We start from the raw sequence: 21,065 nt of genomic DNA on the forward strand, positions 1-21,065 counted from the left end.
GTGTGTGTGTGTGTGTGTGTGTGTGTGTGTGTGTGTGTGTGTGTGCAAACAAATAATGGTGGGCCGACTTAGGACAGTGACGGAGTGCAGAAGTCTTGCTCCGTGTGTGGGTCTAAAGTGTTGGTCCTTCCTTTCTTTTCTCCCCCTCTTCTCCTCTTCTTTATCTTTCTTTTTATTCAATTTCTCTCCTTCCACTTCCTATTTTCCTCTCATTCGTTTTCACTCAACCCTCTTTTTTTTTTCTTTTTTTTTTTTACAGCAAAGGAGACAGCTCAAGGGCACAAAAAAGTAAACATTAATAAAAAAAAAAAGCCCGCTACTCGCTGCTCCTAAAAAGAATCCAAAGAGGTGGCCGAAAGATAAGTCAGTTTCGGTAGGAGAGGTGTCCTGATACCCTCCTCTTGAAAGAGTTCAAGTCGTAGGCAGGAGGAAATACAGATGAAGGAAGATTGTTCCAGAGTTTACCAGCGTGAGGGATGAAAGAGTGAAGATGCTGGTTAACTCTTGCATAAGGGGTTTGGACAGTATAGGGATGAGCATGAGTAGAAAGTCGAGTGCAGCAGGGGCCGCGGGAGGGGGAGGCATGCAGTTAGCAAGTTCAGAAGAGCAGTCAGCGTGGAAATATCGATAGAAGATAGAAAGAGAGGCAACATTGCGGCGGAATTTAAGAGGTAGAAGACTATCAGTATGAGGAGGAGAGCTGATGAGACGAAGAGCCTTTGCCTCCACTCTGTCCAGAAGAGCTGTGTGAGTGGAGCCCCCCCACACATGAGATGCATACTCCATACGAGGGCGGACAAGGCCCCTGTATATGGACAGCAACTGTGCAGGGGAGAAGAACTGGCGGAGACGGTACAGAACGCCCAGCCTCGAGGAAGCTGATTTAGTAAGAGATGAGATATGAAGTTTCCAGTTGAGATTTTGAGTTAAGGATAGACCGAGGATGTTTAGTGTTGAGGAAGGTGATAGCTGGGTGTTGTCAAAGAATAGGGGATAGTTGTTTGATCTTCCTCATTCCCTTGATTGGTGTGTTTTTCTTCTCTTCTATCTCCCTCTTCCTCTATTTCACTCCGTTTCCTTTTCTGTTCCTAATCTTCCTTCTCATTCCCTTCATTGGTGTACTTTTCTTCTCTTCTATTTCCCTCTTTCTCTATTTCACTCCGTTTCCTTTTCTGTTCCTAATCTTCCTTCTCATTCCCTTCATTGGTGTGTTTTTCTTCTCTTCTATCTCCCTCCTCCTCTATTTCACTCCGTTTCCTTTTTTGTTCCTAATCTTCCTTCTCATTCCCTTCATTGGTGTGAGTGTTTTTCTTCTCTTCTATCTCCCTCTTCCTCTATTTCACTCCGTTTCCTTTTCTGTTCCTAATCTTCCTTCTCATTCCCTTCATTGGTGTACTTTTCTTCTCTTCTATTTCCCTCTTTCTCTATTTCACTCCGTTTCCTTTTCTGTTCCTAATCTTCCTTCTCATTCCTACCATATTTAACTTCCCTTTCGTTCTTCTATCTTCACTTTTTCCTCTCGCTCTTCCCTCTTCTTACTCCTCCTCTTTCTTCTTTCCTTATTACTCTTCCCTCTCCAGATTTTCCTCCTCATCATCATTCCTCCCCCTCCACTCCTCTCCTCTCCTCTCCTCTCCTTCTCCTCCTCTAACGTAACAAGACCAAAAGGAGTGCCTGCAGGGCCTCTTCCTCTTCCTCCTCCTCCTCCTCCTCCTCCTCCTCCTTTGGGACTGTCCACTCACGTCCTTACGGCAACCTATAATTAAAACACACACACACACACACACACACACACACACACACACACACACACACACACATATTGCGCCTCACCCTCCCCTCCTTTCCCACCACCACCACCATCACCACCACCACCACGCAATGACCTCGAGTTTACACAAGTGGTGGAGGGAATGCCGCCCCCCCCCCCCTCTTCACCCTCACCCCCCTTTCCCCTTTCTCTCAACTGCACACAGTCCTCACCCTTCCATTTTTATCTTCCTCTATACCTTTTCCTTTACATTTTATTTTCTTCACATTCTCCCCTCATTTATATTTCATCGCTTCCCTTTTTCCTCCTTCCATCTAATCTTCTCACTCCTTCCATTTCATCCTTTCCCCTCTCCCCTTCCATCTCATCTCCCCTTTCTGTCACACTTCTATTTCATCTTCTATCCTTTCTCCTTCCCTATCATCCTCTTCCCTTTTCCTTCCTCTTACATTTCATCTCCTCCCCTGTACCCTTCCATCTCATCTCCCCTTTCCGTTGGTCTGCCTTTTCATCTGCCCCTTCCTTTTCTCCTATTCACACACGTCCCATCTACTAACAACCGACCCCTTCGTAACTTTTGAGGCTCCTTCGGCACTGTAAAAAAAAAAAAAAAGAAGAAAGAAAGAAAAAAAAAATCCATCACTTTTGAGTCAACTTCGCCTCTTCCTCAATTTCTTCCACAAACCAAATGCGCAGTGTCCCCTTCCCTCCTTCTCTACCCTTTTACCGCCTCCCTCAAATCCATGTCTCTTCCCATTACTCTACCCAGATCAACTTGCTTACTTGCTTATTTGAGCGTTCATCTTGGCGCCGCAACTGCTGGGTCATATGGCGCTGAAGTTGATACAGAACTATTATATTCTAAAACAATAAAACCGGAAAAAAAACACCAATAAAACTATATAATCAGTTAAAAATTAAAAGCATAATAAAAAAAACATACCTCTTCCAATTTACTCCTCAGCTTCGTTCCCATCACCCAGAATCAACATCATCCCCATTTCTTCCTTCATAATGTCTCTTCTTTAGTCCATAGTGTCCCATCACCTCCTCTTCCTCTTTCCTGTCTCCCCTAAACCCACAGCTCTCCATTTCCTCCTTGTCTACGTTCCTATCACCCACCATCCCCATTCCTTCCTGCGTACTGTTTCTTTTTAATTTCAGTGTCCCATTACCTCAACCTCTTCCTCTTCCCTGTCTCCCCTAAACCCACAGCTCTCCATTTCCTCCTTGTCTACGTTCCCATTACCTTCCCATCCCGTGTTTCGTTCTGTCTCTTCAAAAAGTCAGTGTTACCTTTCATCCTCCCCTTCCCCATTACCTCCTTACCATTCCTTCCTTCGTCCTATCTCTCCCTTATTCAGTGTCCCCTTCCATTTTCCTCTTCCCCATTTCCTCCTTGCCATCACCTTCCTAAACCATTCCCTCATACTATATCTTCCTTCATAAATTAAATGTCCCCTTTCCTCCACACTTCCTCCACATTTACCACATCCCTTCCTTCAAACAGTCTCTTGTCAAACCCAGTGTCTCTCTTCCCTCCTCCTCCTCCTCCTCCTCCTCCTCCTCCTCCTCGACCTCTTCACTGCCTCTTCCAGCACGCGACCTCTTGACTTGGCCCTTCTCTCCACTCCCCCACTCTCTTCCCCCCCCCTCCCCCCTTTGCACCTCTCGCCGCGGAGTGACCCGGCTGGAGTGCCAAGGGAGTGCCATACTTGGTGGGCGCTCATTTACACTCCTAAACGCAGGCCTTTTACTTTTTACTTTTATTCTCTCTCTCTCTCTCTCTCTCTCTCTCTCTCTCTCTCTGTACTCCTTTATTCTTTCTTTTTTCACTCTGCACTCTTATTCTTTCTCTATATTTCTTTTTTTTTTTACTTTAAACTCTTTTATTCTCATTCTATTTCCTTTTTTTTTTACTTTGCGCTCTTTTAATTTTTTCTACCACTTTGTACACTTTTATTTTTTTTTATTTTTAATGTTGTACTCTTTTATTCCTTCTCTCTTTCTTTTTCTTAACTTTACACTCTTATATTAAATGTGACATAATTGAATACAGTGCAATTAGCTGAACAGATTGAGACTGAAAACAGTATAAGTAATTTGATGTACAAAGACGGAAATATGCATACAAGGGAGTCACAATAGCATTCAGTTTTGCAAGGTACATATATATCCTCCCACTTTGAATTTAACGTGTGAATCACTCAATTAAAAAATATAGCAAAGGAGCAATACAATAAACTTTTACATGAATAACAATGGCAAATGTATATAAAGAAGCAGAGTCCACTTTTTACAGGAACAACAAACAGCAACTCTAAATAAAAGAACGTAGGATCCACTCTTAAATGAATAAGCAAACAAGGAATGTACACAACAGAATAATCCACTATTGCATGACTAAACAAACACTACATGTTCAAAGGTATTCACTTTAACGTATCTCGCAGGTTCCTCTAATTATACTTTTCCTCCTCCTCCTCCTCCTCCTTTTCCTTTCCTATTCTCTTTTCTTCGGTGTTACTTTTATCCTTTCTCCATTCGTATTGTCCTTACTTTTCTTCCTCTTTTTTCCTTTTCTTTTTCTTTTTTTTCTCTTCCACTTTCTCCTATCGTTATTGCTCTTCTCTTCAAGTCTATTTTTTTTCTCATTTCTCCACCTCCTCTTTTCCCCGTCCTATTTTCTTTTCTTAATGTTACTCCAACCCTTTCTCCTTTCTCTATTACCCTTACTTCTTAAGATCTTTCAACTCAATCCTCCTCCTCCTCCTCCTCCTCCTCCTCCTCCTCCTCCTCCTCCTCCTTCTTTTGCCTTCCTATTTTCTTTTCCTAGTGTTACTCACCCTCTTTCTCCTTCCTTTATTACACTACTTCCTTCTTCAGATCTTCCTTCTAACTCCTCCTCCTCCTCGCCATTCCTCTTCATATACCTCTCCAGCTAATGCCTCCCCTATCTCCTTTCCTTATTAAACCTTCCTTCTTTAAATCTTCCTTATATTCCTCCTCTTCCTTCTCATATACGTCTCCACCAAATGCTTCCATCTTTTTTAACTTCCTCCTCACTCCTCATGCCTCATAGTCTTCACTACCAAACATCTTCAAACCTTTTCTACCTCCTTCTATGTCATTACGTGTGGGAGAGTGACTTCGGCGTTCCCAAGCGGTGCAGTGGACGGTGAAGGCACACAGTGATACGAGGAGTCTGCGAGCGGCCGGCCAGTCGATCAACACACACATGACAATTCGAGAGACACAGTTACTCGTCATCTGTCAACGCTGTCCATAAATCTATCAAACCTTCATATAAAACTCTCAGTCGTATATATTTAAGTGACCGCATCAGTGTGTGTGTGTGTGTGTGTGTGTGTGTGTGTGTGTGTGTGTGTGTGTGTGTGTGTGTGTGTGTGTGAAGTAAAGATAGATAGATAAATAGATAGATAGAGAGAGAGAGACTGTGGTGTGTGTGTGTGTGTGTGTGTGTGTGTGTGTGTGTGTGTGTGTGTGTTTACGGTCCTCCTTCTGGCCGTAGTGTCCCGTTGCTGCCACTCAGACCAACCCTGGAGGCAACGACACACACACACACACACACACACACACACACACACTTGGTTATAGCTGTGTGTGTGTGTGTGTGTGTGTGTGTGTGTGTGTATGTGTCGCAGCACCAGAATAGCCAACCAACACTCAGGGCTCACAAAAACTCTCCGTCGCACCTGTCTGTCATGCACGAGCCGCCTCCTCATTAACAACGCTGCCACGAACACAGACAGGTAAAGACAGTGAGGAAAGTGACAGGAAAGACAGAGTGAGATAAGGATAGGGAAGATTGGGAGTGAGGTAAAGGAATGGAGACCCGTACTATGAGGTGGAAGTGAAGGGAGGGAAAGGTAGGTTAAGACAAGAGGAGGGTATCAGGACACCTCTCCTCCCGAAATTGACCTATCTTTCGGCCACTCCTCTAACTCTTTTGGGGAGCAGTGAGTAGCGGGCTTTTTTTCACATTTGTTTCCTTTTTTTTATGCCCTTGAACTGACTCCTCTGCTGTATAAAAAAAGACAGGGTAATATGAGGTAATATGAGACAGAGGTAAAGGTAAGTAAAGACAGTGAGATAAAGGCAGGTAAAGGCAGGTACAGACAGTATTATAAGATAGATATAAAGGTAAGTAAAGACAGTGAGACAAAGGCAGGTAAGGGCAGGTAAGGACAGTGAAGGTAAGGAGAGAGAGAGAGGTAGGAATATAGCGTAATGGTTTTTTTCCCCCCCTCCTGCGTATACCACTTCCTCATTAGCGCCTCCTCATTAACAACAGTAAATGAAGAAAAAGAGTTAATGTAGCCTGAAGGAATGTAGGTCCGCCAGTTTATTCTTTGCCCTTGACATTATTTTCGTTTTTATCTCCTTTTCTAACATCCCGTTTCGTCTTATTTCCTTTTTAAAACTGAAACCAACACAGGGAAAAGATAAAAAAAAGTCAACTAAAGAAAGGCGGGCATTTTTTTTCATTATTATTATTATTATTTTTTTTTTTTTACACCCTTGAACTGTCTCCTCTGCTGTAGGAAAAAAAAACATAATATTGGACCTTCCCACAAAACCTCTGCCTTTACTCTTTCCCCTTGCGAACATTTCTCCGTTTCTTTACTTTCTCCCATCCTCCGTCTCTTTAACTATTCCTATTGCCATAACTATGACTATAATAGGAAGCTATAGGTATTGAAAATGATGAAAAAATAAAGGAAAGTATGTACATTTTTCGCCATCTCTCTCTCTCTCTCTCTCTCTCTCTCTCTCTCTCTCTCTCTTTATTTCTCATTCCATTTTTTTCTTACGTTTCCATCTCTCATTATTTACATTCATCTCGATTCTTTCCTATTATTATCATCATTTACACACACACACACACACACACACACACACACACACACACACACACACACACACACACACACAAGGCCAATGCGACGTCCTGGTTCCCGCGTTTCCCTCCCCAGGTCTCCGCAGTGACCTCGCCCAGGTGTCCCCAGGTGGCCACTTATCGACCAGGCCGTGAAGGAGCTGGACACCTGGTTAGCCACGTCGCAGTCTGCCCCACCCTGACCGGGGATCGAACCGTGGACTGCGGCTGTGTGTCTGCATGCACCACTGTGGCCTCCCCTTCCCTCCACAACTGGACACACGTGGCAATGCGCAATGCCAATATGATTTTGTCTCTTCATCTTTCCTTCTCTCTCCTTTACCTTCTCTTCCTTCTTTCTTTCCTTCCTTCTGTCTCTCTATCCTTTCGTCTTCCGTCTACCTTCCTTTCCTTTATTTTCCTTCCTTCATTGTCCTCATCTTCCTTGACTCGTTTTCTTCCGTTTTTCTTCTTCCTTCATCCTCCTCATTCATTCTTTCGTTTTCCCATTCTTCCTTCTCCCTTATATTTCTCTTTCCTTTATGTCTCCTTTCCCTCCCCTTTTTTCCTGCTTTCTTCTTCTGCCTCTTTATCCTTCCTTGTCTCGTTTTCTTCCTTCTTCCTCCTACTCCTTTCCCTCCCTTCTCCCGTCTCTTCAACTTTCCTTCTCTTCGATTCCTCCTTTTCCTTCTTTTTTTATCTTTCTTCTTCTGTCTTCTCATCCTTCCTTTTTTATTTAAACAAACAAATATATTAACAAAACCCAAAAGTGCACTACCGTGTGCTGCCTATTCAAAGGGCATAAAGTTTATATATATATATATATATATATATATATATATATATATATATATATATATATATATATATATATATATATATATATATATATATATATATATATATATATATATATATATATATATATATATATATATATATATATATATATATATATATATATATATATATAACAGCCCAAACACGTATACATTCACACCTCACAATCGCTTCACACTTCACGGTCTCTCCTTCACACAATAAATCTTCAAAACCACAATTCTATCATATAAAACAATCACCTACTTCTTCCTTTTAGTTCTTCTTCCTCTGTCTTCCCCTTTCCTTCCTCCTACTTTTCCTCTTCGTCCTCTTTCCCTCAATACACTCCTTTTGTATTAGTGGTATCAATGGAAAGATATTTACAACAGAAGAATATTATAAAGAAAAAACAATCTTCTGTGTTAAAGAGGTAGAAAAAAAGGGAGAAATACTAAATGAAACTTAACTCCTCCTCCTCTGCTACTCACCTGCGTCCTCGTTTCACCTTCCTCCAAATAATTACGACTCGGAACACTCACCTGAAAAAGAGAGAAAAAAACACGTTAGTAATATAAATAAATCATGGTGACCTGTGTGTGTGTGTGTGTGTGTGTGTGTGTGTGTGTGTGTGTGTGTGTGTGTGTGTGTGTGTGTGTGTGAGAGAGAGAGAGAGAGAGAGAGAGAAACCTACCTGCCCTATCCCACCGCTTCCACCAATTAAGCATTACCTGTCCATTTACCTGCGACCTCACCCACAACACAGGTATTCATGACGAGGCCACTCAATTACGCCCAGGTGAGTCAGTGGCCGGAAAACACCCACACAGGAGGAGGAGGAGGAGGAGGAGGAGGAGGAGGAGGAGGAGGAGGAGGAGGAGGAGAAAAAAAAGGATAATAGAAGAGGAGGAGAAGGAACAGGGAGAATAGAGGATCAGGAGAAAGAGAAGAAATAAAAGCAGGACTAAAACAGGGGAATAAAAGGAAGGATTAGAAGGGAGGAAAAGAGAGAAGAGATTATTGGAGTAGAAGAATCGTAGAGAGCAGGAAAGCGAGAAAAAGAGGAGGAAACAGCGAAAGGAATAATGAGAGAGAGAGAGAGAGAGAGAGAGAGAGAGAGAGAGAGAGAGAGAGAGAGAGAGAGAGAGAGAGAGAGAGAGAGAGAGAGAGAGAGAGAGAGAGAGAGAGAGAGAGAGAGAGAGAGAGATATGAGCATCGTATATTAACACATTTTACTCGTGAGGGAAAGAAAGGCAGGAAAGGACACATAAATAGAGTTAGGCGAAGGAAGAAAAAAAAGAGAAACAGAAAGATTGAGAAAAAGGAAGGAGAAAGGAAAGAAGGGTAGTAGGAATAAACGAAATAGAGGGAGAAAGGGAGGGAAGGGAAAGAAAGGGATGTGTATGAAGAAAAAAAAAAGAGAAATAGAGAATAAGAAAGTGTGGGAAGGAGAGAAGCAGAGATGGGTAGATGTAATAAATGAAACAGAGGGAGAAAAAAAGTAAGACAGGGAGGGAAAGGGAGGAGTGATGAACAGGTGGGACGAAAATGAAAAAAAACAAAAAAACAGAGAAAGAAAAAGTGAGACAGAGAGGGAGAGAAAGGGAGAGAAACGAGGTCAAGGTCGAGGCAGTAAACAGTGAATGACCTTCCTCCCTTACCTTTCCCCCTCCCTCCTACCCCAACACACCTGTCCTGACACACCTCACGAATAGGAGTTACCTGACACCCGACGTAATTAAGGGCAGGTGAGGGGGGCATATCTCACCTGCTTTTTCTTGCCCATCCCTTCCTGGCCTCCTTCCTGTCTCCCTCGAAGCGAAAAATTTGTAGGAGAGAAGATTAATGTTACACAAATAAGTGAAGGAAGGAAGGGGAGCCAGAGGGAAAAAGAGAGGAAAGGACGGAAAGAAGGGAAAAGAGAGAGGGTAATGAAGCGGTAAAAAGAAAGAAGATGAATGTTAGAAAATTTGTGAAGGAAAGGCAGCAAAGAGGTAAGAGGGGACAGGACGAAAGAAGTGAAACAAGAGAAGGTAATGGAAGGAGGAGGGAAAATGAAGACGAAAAGGCTGATAAAGAAATGGGGAAGCAGGAAAAAATAACAAAAGTAAGGGAAAGTAAGGAAAGTAAGGGAAGGGGTGTGAAGGGATAGAAAAGAAGTAAGGAAAGAAGGAAGGAAGGATAAGTAAGTAAAGAAAAACTGAAGGGAAAAAAAGGAGAGAACGAAACAGGAGAAAAGAGATAAGATAATACAATGAGGGAGAATAATGGAGATGGAAGAGAAAAGAGGTAAGAGGGTCACCTGGATAAAGACCGTAAGAAGCAAATTGAAGGTAATGGAAGGAGGAGGGAGGAGAGGAGGGGGGAGGAGGAAAAAGGGAGAGTGAAAAAAGGAACAAATGGCAGAAGTAAGGGAGACTGAGGAGAGTAAGAGAAGGAGCGCGAAGAGATAAGAAGAAAATAAATAAGGAGGTAAGAATAAACAGGGAAATACGTAAACGAGAGGACACAAATGAGAAGAAAAGAAAGGGCGAATAAACGAGTAAAGTAAGAAGGTTGAAGGGAGATGGAAGGAGGAAGACGGAGAAAAAGAAGAAAACGAGAGGGAAAAAGAGCTGATGATAAGGGAGAAGGAAAGATGGGAAGACGGAAGGGAGAACACGAGAGAAGGAAAGGAGGTATAAGGAAAAGGAGATAAAACGAGAGAAGGCAAAGGTGGCATAAATAGTATGAGGGAGGTGAAGAAGAGGTGTGTGTGTGTGTGTGTGTGTGTGAGAGAGAGAGAGAGAGAGAGAGAGAGAGAGAGAGAGAGAGAGAGAGAGAGAGAGAGAGAGAGAGAGAGAGAGAGAGAGAGAGAGAGGAGGGGGGGGCAAGGAAAGTGAGGTCAGCTGAGTCCGTATACCCAAACTATTCCTAGCCTAACCCAGCGTGACCTTACATTCTGGCGAGGGTGAGTCACGGAGGGGGGAAAGCTGCCACCCCTTGACTCTTTGACCCCTTAGAACTAGGAACAATGCCAAAGGGAACACTCACCATATTCACCCCCCCCCCCCTCCCATTAAAAGAAAGAATGAAAGAAATAAAAAAGGGTGACTCGTTCTTCCCTAAAAATGACAACGTTAATATACTACTTTCCCCTTCAAATGACAACAGCAACAACACAAAAAACAAAAAAAACAATGCCAAGGGGAACACTAGCCCTCACCCACCCCCATTAAAAGAAAGAATAGATGAAGAAAAAAAGGGTGACTGGGTCTTTCCTAAATATGACAACGCTAATGTACTTCTGTCCCTTCAAACAACACCAACAAAAACAACAACAAAATAACTAAAGGGAAAGAAAGTAGCACACATAATAGGCTTAACCTCCTCCTTCATCTCTCTATAAACCTCCTCCCCACTCCTTTCCCCTTCCCTGTTATTCCCCCCTCACCTCCCCTTCCCCCTCTCCCTTCCCTCATCCCTAAAAAGACAGGCCAAACATATCCAACGACTTCTCAAACACAGAAAAAAGACGTTAGCTATAAACAGACGAACGTATTGCCAGAACACACACACACACACACACAAAGACAACACAAGGGATATGGATCACAAAGACGAGAGAGGTGTTGTTGTTGTTGTTGTTGGTGGTGGTGGTGGTGGTGGAGGAAATGGGAGTGTAAACAAACCCGAGCACCAGCCAACACAAACACACACAAACAAACAAGCAAACAGCAACAGTAATCATCCCACCTCCATACAAACCACAAACACACACACAAACATACAAACAAACATAGGGTACACCCGTACACTATAACACACACACACAAAAAGGTAGACAGATAGAGATGGATGAATGAAGATAGACAGGTAAATAGATAGTTTAGATAGATTTCAAACACAAACAAATAAACAAACAAAAAATAGGAAAAAAGATACATGAATGGAGATAGATGGATGGCAATATAAAAAGATAGATAGATAGATAGATAGATAAAAAAAAACATACACACATAAACAAAAACAGACAAGAGCAACAGGTGAAAGGTACGCCGGGAACACTGAAACGTACTTGACCTCGTCCTCGGCCAGTCCGGTATTTCGGTCCCGTACTCAACCAGTGACGGAGGAGGAACGGAAGCGCGCGGGGAGGGGAGGAAGAACGTGTAGCGGCGGGGAGGAAGGCGAGTAAACAGAGGAGCGTGTGGAGGGAAGGAAAGTTCTGTAGACTGACTCACGCGATTGGTGGATGTGTGTTCGACTCTTTAGGTGACGTAATATTCTTCACCAACGTAATGACAGTAGGAAAACATCACTAAAGCATGGTGTAAATACAGAGTCGTAGCTAAGGATTAATATAGATTTGTATATATAGAAAGGTACATTATGCAAGAATTATATAATGTTTTGGTCGTTACAAAAATACACTTCAACAACGTAATGGGAAGAGGAGAATATCACTAAAGGAAGACAGTGGTGGCTGAGTGGTAGTGTGCTGGGCCCACATTCACCACGTGATGGATGACGCGAGTTCGAATCCCCACGCTACCATCTCGGATTTTTCAGTCACCGCCGAGTGGCTTAAAACTACCCACATGCTGTCCTGAAGACCACCCATCAACCCGGACTCTAGAGGAAACCGTCCAAGTGAATCAAGGAGTTCCAGGGGGCAGCATGAGCCAAGAGAAGATGGCGCCACTATAGACACTGGCCTGCGCCGTGATGGGCTGAGGCCGAGTACCATCCATACCGGCGCTATAGGCATAGGCTACACGTAAAAAAAAAAAAAAAAAAAAAAAAAAACCTACGTGTTGACACAGAGAAAGTGCAATACTAAAACGTCAAAGAATGATGAAATGCTCTGGATGACGGAACTATTGTGTAAGCTCCAAAACGAAACACTAAAGACGATGAAAATTACCTGGATAGAGTGTTTGATGCTCATGTAGACACTAAGAAAATTGAGGATAATACACAGGCAATTTCTTCAGTATCTGGTGCCAAGTAGAAAGCCCAAGCATTATGGAGATACAGTTTGATTTGGGAGTTTACAAGGAACCTATGCTGGACTGTGGAAATGGCTCGTATATAGAGTGTTTTCAGGTAGCGACAAAACGTACCCATCACGCTGAAATAGACGGGAATGGGCGGGAAAAAGCAAACAGGTACACGTGGAGGCGAGAAAGGTGAGTCGACGGGTATACAGGTGGGGTGTGGGTGGCGATGAGTTTGATTCCCGGAGTGTGTACATACCCACGACTTCCTGTGTGTGTGTGTGTGTGTGTGTGTGTGTGTGTGTGTGTGTGTGTGTTTGGAAAGTAAAAAGTACCCTGCAGAGAACCCTTGACAGTACACACACACACACACTCACACACACACACCGCAGAAAGTGTCTTAACAAGCGTCCTTCAGAATATCCTAGAAAAGCGTCCTACAAGTCCTTCAGAGTATCCTAGAAAGGTGTCCTGCAAGTCCTTGAGAGAACCATAACAGAAAATCCTAAGATCAAAGAAACCGAGATGATGATGATGATGACGATGATGATGATGAAAGAGAAAGCATCCTCATAATATATCCCCGTGAACGTAACCCAGGAAATATTAGAGAAATTATCCTTCAAATTATCCTTCAGAGTTTCCTTGAGTGTATCCTTTGAAGGTATTTGAGAACGACTTACACAGGAACGTACCCTCAAAAGAATCCTGAAGAGTATGTTATTGAAATGCAGGTGCCAGGAAGAAGAAAGAAGAAAGGAGAAAAGCAGAAAGAATAAAAGCAGAAAAGAAGAAAGGAGAAAAGCAGGAAAGAAGAAAGAAAAGCAGAAAAAAAGAAAAAAAAAGAAAGAGAGCGAAATAAAGACAAAGAATGATGAAAGAAATTGAAAAAAAGAGACAAATGGTGAGAACGACTAAAGAAGCACGAGATGAAGTAGGAAAGGAAGGAAGGAAGGAAGGAAGGAATGTAAGGATAGAAGGAAGGAAAACAGGTAGGAAGTGAGGAAAAGATGGAAGGTATAAACAAAGGAAGTAATTTAGGAAGGAAGCAATGTAGGAAAGAAGGATGAAAAAAAAAAGCTTCGGATGAAATTCCACATAATTACCACATAAAAAGTTACCCCCTGTCCGCACCACCTCCCATCGTGTCTGACTGGAGCCTGATTAAAGGATAACGAGTCTAATTGGTGGCCGCTAGGTACGAGGGGGCGGGGCCTATCCGTCAAGGTAAAGGGGACAGTCTAACATTTTTTTTTACTTTAAACCGAAAAGTAGCAAATAATTAAGTAGTTTTCTATCTTTTTTCTTTTGTATATTTATAGTGACTGATTAGGTTGTGCGATGTTAAATTCTTTCGTCCTTGTGTGTGTGTGTGTGTGTGTGTGCGTGTGTGTGTACCTAACCATGACTGAACGCCCACTACCGAGGTTGTTGTCGCTGGGAAAACCTGACTATCGTGACCACCAGGAAGACTACCACCACCACCACCACCACCAGCGCCGCCGCCACGGTCACCAAGGAGCGGGGAGGAAGAACGTAAGGACACACGCATTATCGCCACCACACCCTCCATTATCCCGCCATTACTGTCTGCCACCACTAACACCACAAACACCACAATGCCACCCACTACCGCTACAGATGCAACTACTTCCTACTACTACTACTACTAACTGAATAATTCTACAAAAACTAACTTTATCACAGGGACAATTATCACTTACTACAGAATAAACACACGATTAAAATTCCTTTCTATCACAGTCCCCATCATGGCACCGCGGGAAGAAAGGAAGAGTAGAAAAGAAAGGGTCAACCGTCACTATATACCGTCACCTGTTATGATACCTGATGTAGATTGCTTTAAGTATCACGGGCAGCACTTACACTATTATTTCTACGCGAGGTAACTGGGTTGAAAGGGAGAAGGGGATATTATAGTATAGATTATTGGTTATTGTAGATTTTGTCATCGATTACGGTATCTTTCTTGAAATTAAATTGCATACAAAGACACTAACTTGAAAATATAAGGAAGGGTCTGTAGTCAGTAATACAAATGTTAATACAAATACAGTAATACAAATACAAATACAGTAATATAAATCTTATGTTCTTCTTCTTATGTACATGTAGGCCCTATAACTATCTTTCTTCTATTACCTAGACTTCTATTATTATTATATACTACTTTAAAAAAACTGCTAAAGAAATATATGATGTTTCAATTTCTCGCATCAATAACCTTACAACAGTCAAATGACAATATCCTCACCTATTGCTATTACCATATGTCTGGCTATTACTACTACTACTACTACTACTACCAACAACAACAACACCACCCTCACCCTAACCACCACGAAATCAACTTCCTCCTCCAAAGTCACCGCCACCACCTCCGTCATCACCGCCGCCACCACCAGCGCCATAAATCATGTGCGTAAAGATAAATGGACACACGGATGACAAATGTGTGTGTGTGTGTGTGTGTGTGTGTGTGTGTGTGTGTGTGTGTGTGTGTATTGCTCTCCTCCGCCTCCTCTTCCATCCCGTCAGATATCATAATCACCCAATTCTTCTTTCTCTTCTTCTTCTTCTTCTTCGTTTCCTCCTCCCACTCCTCTTCCTCCCTTTTAAGGTGAGCTTACGTCATGATATTAAGGGGGATGGAGGAAGGGAGGGAAAGGGGAGAGGAGGAAGGGAGAAGGGAAGGAAGGGGGAAGGGAGGAATGAAAGAGTAATGAGGAAGCAAATAAATAAGGGAATGATTAAGGAGAGAGAGAGAGAGAGAGAGAGAGAGAGAGAGAGAGAGAGAGAGAGAGAGAGAGAGAGAGAGAGAGAGAGAGAGAGAGAGAGAGAGAGAGAGAGAGAATAAGGGGAAAGTGGGAGAGAAAAAGGAGTGGGGAGAAAGGGAAGGGAATGAATGAGGAAGTACAAGGAATGAAGGAAAAGGGGGAGGGGGGAGGGGGAGGAAAAGGGTGCGGTGCCAATGACGTAAGGGAAGGATATGCAGGATGTGAGGAGGAGGAGGAGGAGGAGGAGGAGGAGGAGGAAGAAGAGGAGGAGGAGGGAAAGAAACGGAAGTGAGTGAATGAGTAAGTGGTGTGTGTGTGTGTGTGTGTGTGTGTGTGTGTGTGTGTGTGTGTGTGTAATGCTGATGCCAATATCCAATACATTACGTAATCTACTTATGACAATCCTATCAACTTCGAACCTTCCATAAGAAAAAGAGAGAGAGAGAGAGAGAGAGAGAGAGAGAGAGAGAGAGAGAGAGAGAGAGAGAGAGATGAACGATCACCTCGCTAGCCAATCATAGAATTAATTAGAGAAACTGACGAAGTAATTTAATTAACACACAAAAAAAGAGGATTTTGATGTATATATACCCCAAATAATTCTGAATCTCTCTCTCTCTCTCTCTCTCTCTCTCTCTCTCTCTGCGCGGGTGGGGTGAGTGGGATGTGTTAATTAAGGATGTGGCTTAACACTATTTTCCTCTCTTATTATTATTGTTCCGTGAGGGGCAGAAGAGGAAAAGGGAGGGAAAGAGAAGGGATAGCTGAGGAAAGAAGGGAGAGAAGGAAAAACTGGAATGGAAAAGGAGAGGGAAAGGGGACTGGTTAAGAAGAGGGATAGGAAAAGAAGAAGAAAACTGGAAGGGAAAAGGAGAGAGAGAAAGGGAACTGGTGAAGAAGAGGGATAGGAAAAGAAGAAGAAAACTGGATGGGAAAAGGAAAGAGGGGAAGGGAACTGGTGAAGAAGAGGGATAGGAAAAGAAGAAGAAAACTGGAAGGGAAAAGGAGAGAGAGAAAGGGAACTGGTGAAGAAAAGGGATAGGAAAAGAAGAAGAAAATTGGATGGGAAAGGAGGAAAGGGAGCTAAGGCTGTTATTCTCAAACGCTTACGCATCTCACATGAACAATTTCCAAAGGCCGAATAAGAGATCAATCGCGTTTTCATTAGTCTTCTTTTCACGTTCATGTTGTAGCTTCGTCAAACTACCACCCGGGTCCTAAAACTACCCCCTCATGTTTCAGGCCAAAGAGGAGATTAATCGCGTTCTCAAGAGTGTTTTTTCACGTTCATGTTGTAGCTTCGTCAAACTACCACCCGGGTCCTAAAACTAACCCCTCATGTTTCAGGCCAAAGAGGAGATTAATCGCGTTCTCAAGAGTGTTTTTTCACGTTCATGTTGTGGCTTCGTCAAACTACCACCCGGGTCCTAAAACTACCCCCTCATGTTTCAGGCCAAAGAGGAGATTAATCGCGTTCTCAAGAGTGTTTTTTCACGTTCTTGGTGCAGATGCTGCCCACCACTACCACCAGGGCAGCGTTGCCAGATTATCGTATTCACCACTTCGTATTTATTACTTTTAAGCCTCAAACTCTCGTACCTACACAAATAACGATAGAAAATTGAAGTTAGCGTTAAAACTCCTATTTATTGATGTTTGTGTTTGTTTTTGCTATAGTTATCGGTCAGAAACTACGAAAACGCAATGCGATGAGTACGATAATTTGGCAACGCTGCACCAGGGTCATAAAACTACCCCTCATGGATTTTTTTTTAACAGCAAAGGAAACAGTTCAAGGGTACACACACAAAAATCAAGACAAAAAATCCACTAATCACTGTTCCAATAAAAAGAAGTATAGAAGAGTTACCAAAAAGTGAGGTCAGTTTCGGGAGGAGAGGTGTCTGGCTACTCTTCCCACAACACCCACGAAAGCCTTGTCAAATATCTGCTTGTGCGGCGATATGTATAACACGCCCTTATGACTCCCAGGGGCGCTGAAACCTAATTTTTAAGGTGCTGGAATGGGGAGCAGAAAGGGAGAGAAAATTGAAAGGGGGGAAAGGGAATGGTGAAAGGGAGGAGGGGGAGAAAGAAAGAAAGAAAGAAAAATGAGAGGGGGGAGAGATAAGAGGGAAGAGGAATGGTGAAAGGGAGGAGGGGGAGAGAGGGAAAGAGAAAATTGAAAAGGGGAGAGGGGAAGAGGGAAGGAATGGAGAGAGAGAGAGGAGGGGGAGAGAGTTAAGAGAAAAACAAGTATACTAAAACATATCAGCATGCCACGCTTCACATCTAGCCTACCTTCAGAAAGCGTGACTCATTTTTTTTACAGTAAAGGAAGCTGCTCAGAGGGAAAAAAAAATAGTGAGGAAAAAAAAGCCCACTAATCGCAGCCCCCCAAAAAGAGTGTATGGAAGAGTAGCCAAAAGAGAGGTCAATTTCGGGTGGAATTTCTAGCACACGATCAACGTATTACCTTTTTTTCTGATTAGGAGGAGAGGGAAAGAGAAAATTGGAGGGGGATGGGGAAGAGGGAAGCGGAAAGGGGGAATGGTGAAGGGAGAGGTAATGAATCGGAAGAGGAAGGGGAAAGGGAGAAAGGGGAGGGAAGGTGAAGGGAGAAGGCAGTGAATTGGAAGAGGAAGGGGAGAGGGAGAAAGGGGGGAAGGGGAAGGGGGGGAGGGGAGAGGAGGGGAAAGGCGATGCGTGAAGGTACATAAGCAAGATGACGACACTGTTTGCTTTGATTAAATTTTGTATTAAGTTTGTTTGGTGTTTGACTCTCGTGTTTATCCTTCAATATTATTTCATTTATTTATCTTTCTTGCTCTTCTTCTTCTTCTTCTTTTCCTCTTCCTCCTGCTTCTCCTCCTCCTTTTTCTTCGTCTTCTTCAACATTTTTTTTTCTTCCTTTTTTTTTTTTGCTTCTTTTTCTTCGTCTTCGTCTTCTTCTTCTTCTCCCTTTTTTTTTCCTTCTACCTTTTCTCTTTTTTTCTTCCCTCCTTTTTTTCTTTTCTTCTTCCTTTTCTTATTTTTCTTCTACGTCTTCCTTTTTTTATATATATTTTTTCCTCTTCCTCTTCTTTATCATTGCTCAAGGGTGTTTGTTTTCTACCTCTCGTGTTCGTGTTTATCGCTGTCCACGTCTGTCTGTCTGTCTAATATTTTGACAGTTGTTGTTGTCCCGTCAGTTATCTGCTTTAATGTCTGTTTAGCTTTCTCGATGCCTCTTCTCGTGTGTCTGTTTGTGCATGTGTTCTATTTTCCTCTTATCTAATGTTGGAAACTGGTCCTTAATTCATAAAGGCTTAATTTGTTGTACTAATTATGATCAAGTGAGTTCTACCATTTACACGCGAGGACGGATTTATGGATGCTTTCTCGTGTGTGTATCTGTTTATGCATCTGTTCTCTTCATGTCTTACAAATGTTGGAAGTTCGCTATGATCTCATTTCTAACACTAATTATGAGCATGTCTCCATCCCAAATTGACCTCTCTTCTGACCTCTCGTTTCTTTTATTTTTATTTTTTTGCTGGAGAAGCTCGTGGTAAGATTTTTTGTTGTGTTTTGTTTTTGTTTATGTTTTCCCTTGAGCTGCCTCCCTTGCTGTAAGTGTTCTATCATTACTTTACCAAATGCTTCTTCTCGTGTGTCTGTTTGCATGTGTGTTGTATTTGTCTTAGTTCATGTTCGTAACTGGTAATTGATTCATGACCTATTTTCTTATACTGATTATAATCAAATGTGTTCTACCATCTATTTACTCTTTCCAAACGCTTCTCCTCGTGTATCTGTTTGCTGAAGTCTTGTATTCATCTTAGTTAATGTTGGAAAGTGGATACTGACTCACTGATTTAATCTCATATGCTAATGAAGATCAAATGTGTTCTGCCAACTTTCTACTTCTCCAACAGTATATTTTCGTGCATGTCGTATTTGTTCGTTTGTTTTATTCATCGTGACTCAAATATCTGATCATTTCGGTAACTGTGTATCTAGTTTTAATTATGATGAGAACTGTTCTGCCTTTATTTTCATTTCTAGTTGCTTCTTCTCTTGTATCTCTTTCTGTTTGTCTTTTATTTACATTACTGTATAATTAATCTGGGAACTGGCTCTTGCCCTATGATGCTTTGATTACTTAATGCTCGACTATTACAGAAGCGTGTGCATTTTGTTTTAATTATGCAGTCTATTTTTTCTTGCCCTTTAATTTATCTCCAAATGAGTATCTAATCTACCACGTCATTTCCGGCTTCGTGCTATAAATAGATTCTAACAAATTATTTCGTTATAGTCTTCATATAACACTTTATCGGATCCAGAGTTTACTTAACCCAGTAACTGCCTCACGGTCAACCTTGTATGCAGTGTTCGGCCCAACGAGTTTTTGTCACGGTGATAAAAATAAACAACAAAACACTTTACATAACGCTTTACCTCACATGAAGTTTACTTAACCCAATACCGACGTGATGGGCTTCATTTTACTCACTGTTTGCTTGACGAATTTGTCACGGCGATAAAAACAACAATAAAAAACAGCGATTAGCGGGATTTTTTTTATTTACACCTTTTTGTTGTTGTTGCCCTTGAGCTGTTAAAAAAAAAAAGTGATGAAGGCTATTTACACCTCGCTTGTTTGTTTGTGCTCGTCCTCGTCGCCTATCGCTTGAGGGTCGCCGGTCTTGTTAGTGTTTGTTTGCGTTGTTTGCTTGCTTGTTTGTTCTGGCCACACACACCACCGCGGGGCTCGTGTCTTCACCACTGACGGGCTGCCTGATTCTTAAACGTCTCGACACCTCAGTTCGCCTGTTTGAAAAGTCTCTCGTAGAAGTTGCTGGGCTTTCTAAGGATTGTTTGGTCCTGGTTTTAAGGGGCTATTCCACTGAACAAATTTTCCGTGGATTTTCAGTCAAACCACAATTTCTGCTAGCGTGGTTCTCATTTGTTTCTTGTTATTGCTGCTGCTGATGATGGTGAGTAATACCGTCGTCCTTCGGTAAAAGGCGATGAAAAACCTAATAGACAAGCCCCTCCAAAGATCAATCAACTTGCCCCAACCATGAATTACGTGGGCGTCCCCTTGGTCTCCTCCACTCAGGGTTGCCTCGTACAGAAACAACCCGGCGAGCAGGATCGACGTCCGGGAGGCGTGCCACGTGCCCATATAGCCGTTGTTTTTTATTATTATTATTTTTTTTTTTTTTACAGCAGAGGAGACAGTGCAAGGGCGTAAAAAAAGCAATAATAAAAAAAAAAAGCTCGTGAGTTGGTGTTCACAGGTTAAGCTGGTAACACGCCTCGATCCAGTTTCATCAAGTAATCGCTGGTTCGACACGCGGTCATTCCGGCGATACCCCAAGATGCTCCAGAAAAAGAAAAGTTGTACGAAGAAGGAAGACAACGGGAGACGCGCCGTTGTTGGTAATATCAGATCACGTCATTATCACAAGCCTCGCCATCTCAGCCTCCACTAAAAATATCATCAGACGTATTCACACTGACGCAGAAAAAAAAAAAAAAATAGTGACTTAACAAATTTCACACTTGGACGATATTCACCCCAAAAAAGTGAAGAGATTATGAAGGTACGAACAATAGTATATCGTGTTGCTGTGCCCGGAAAAGTCTGTATGAATAGTTATTTAAATAAAAAAAAAATTAAAAAAAAATAAGAAGATAAAAAACGATACTAGACAGATGTACCAGGAAAACTGATGATTCCTTGGAAGTGAACAACAACAACAACAACAACAACAACAACAACAACAAGAAAGAAAGAGGAAAATGTT

The sequence above is a fragment of the Eriocheir sinensis genome, chromosome 39, assembly GCF_024679095.1.
Source record: "Eriocheir sinensis breed Jianghai 21 chromosome 39, ASM2467909v1, whole genome shotgun sequence".
Classification (NCBI taxonomy): domain Eukaryota; kingdom Metazoa; phylum Arthropoda; class Malacostraca; order Decapoda; family Varunidae; genus Eriocheir; species Eriocheir sinensis.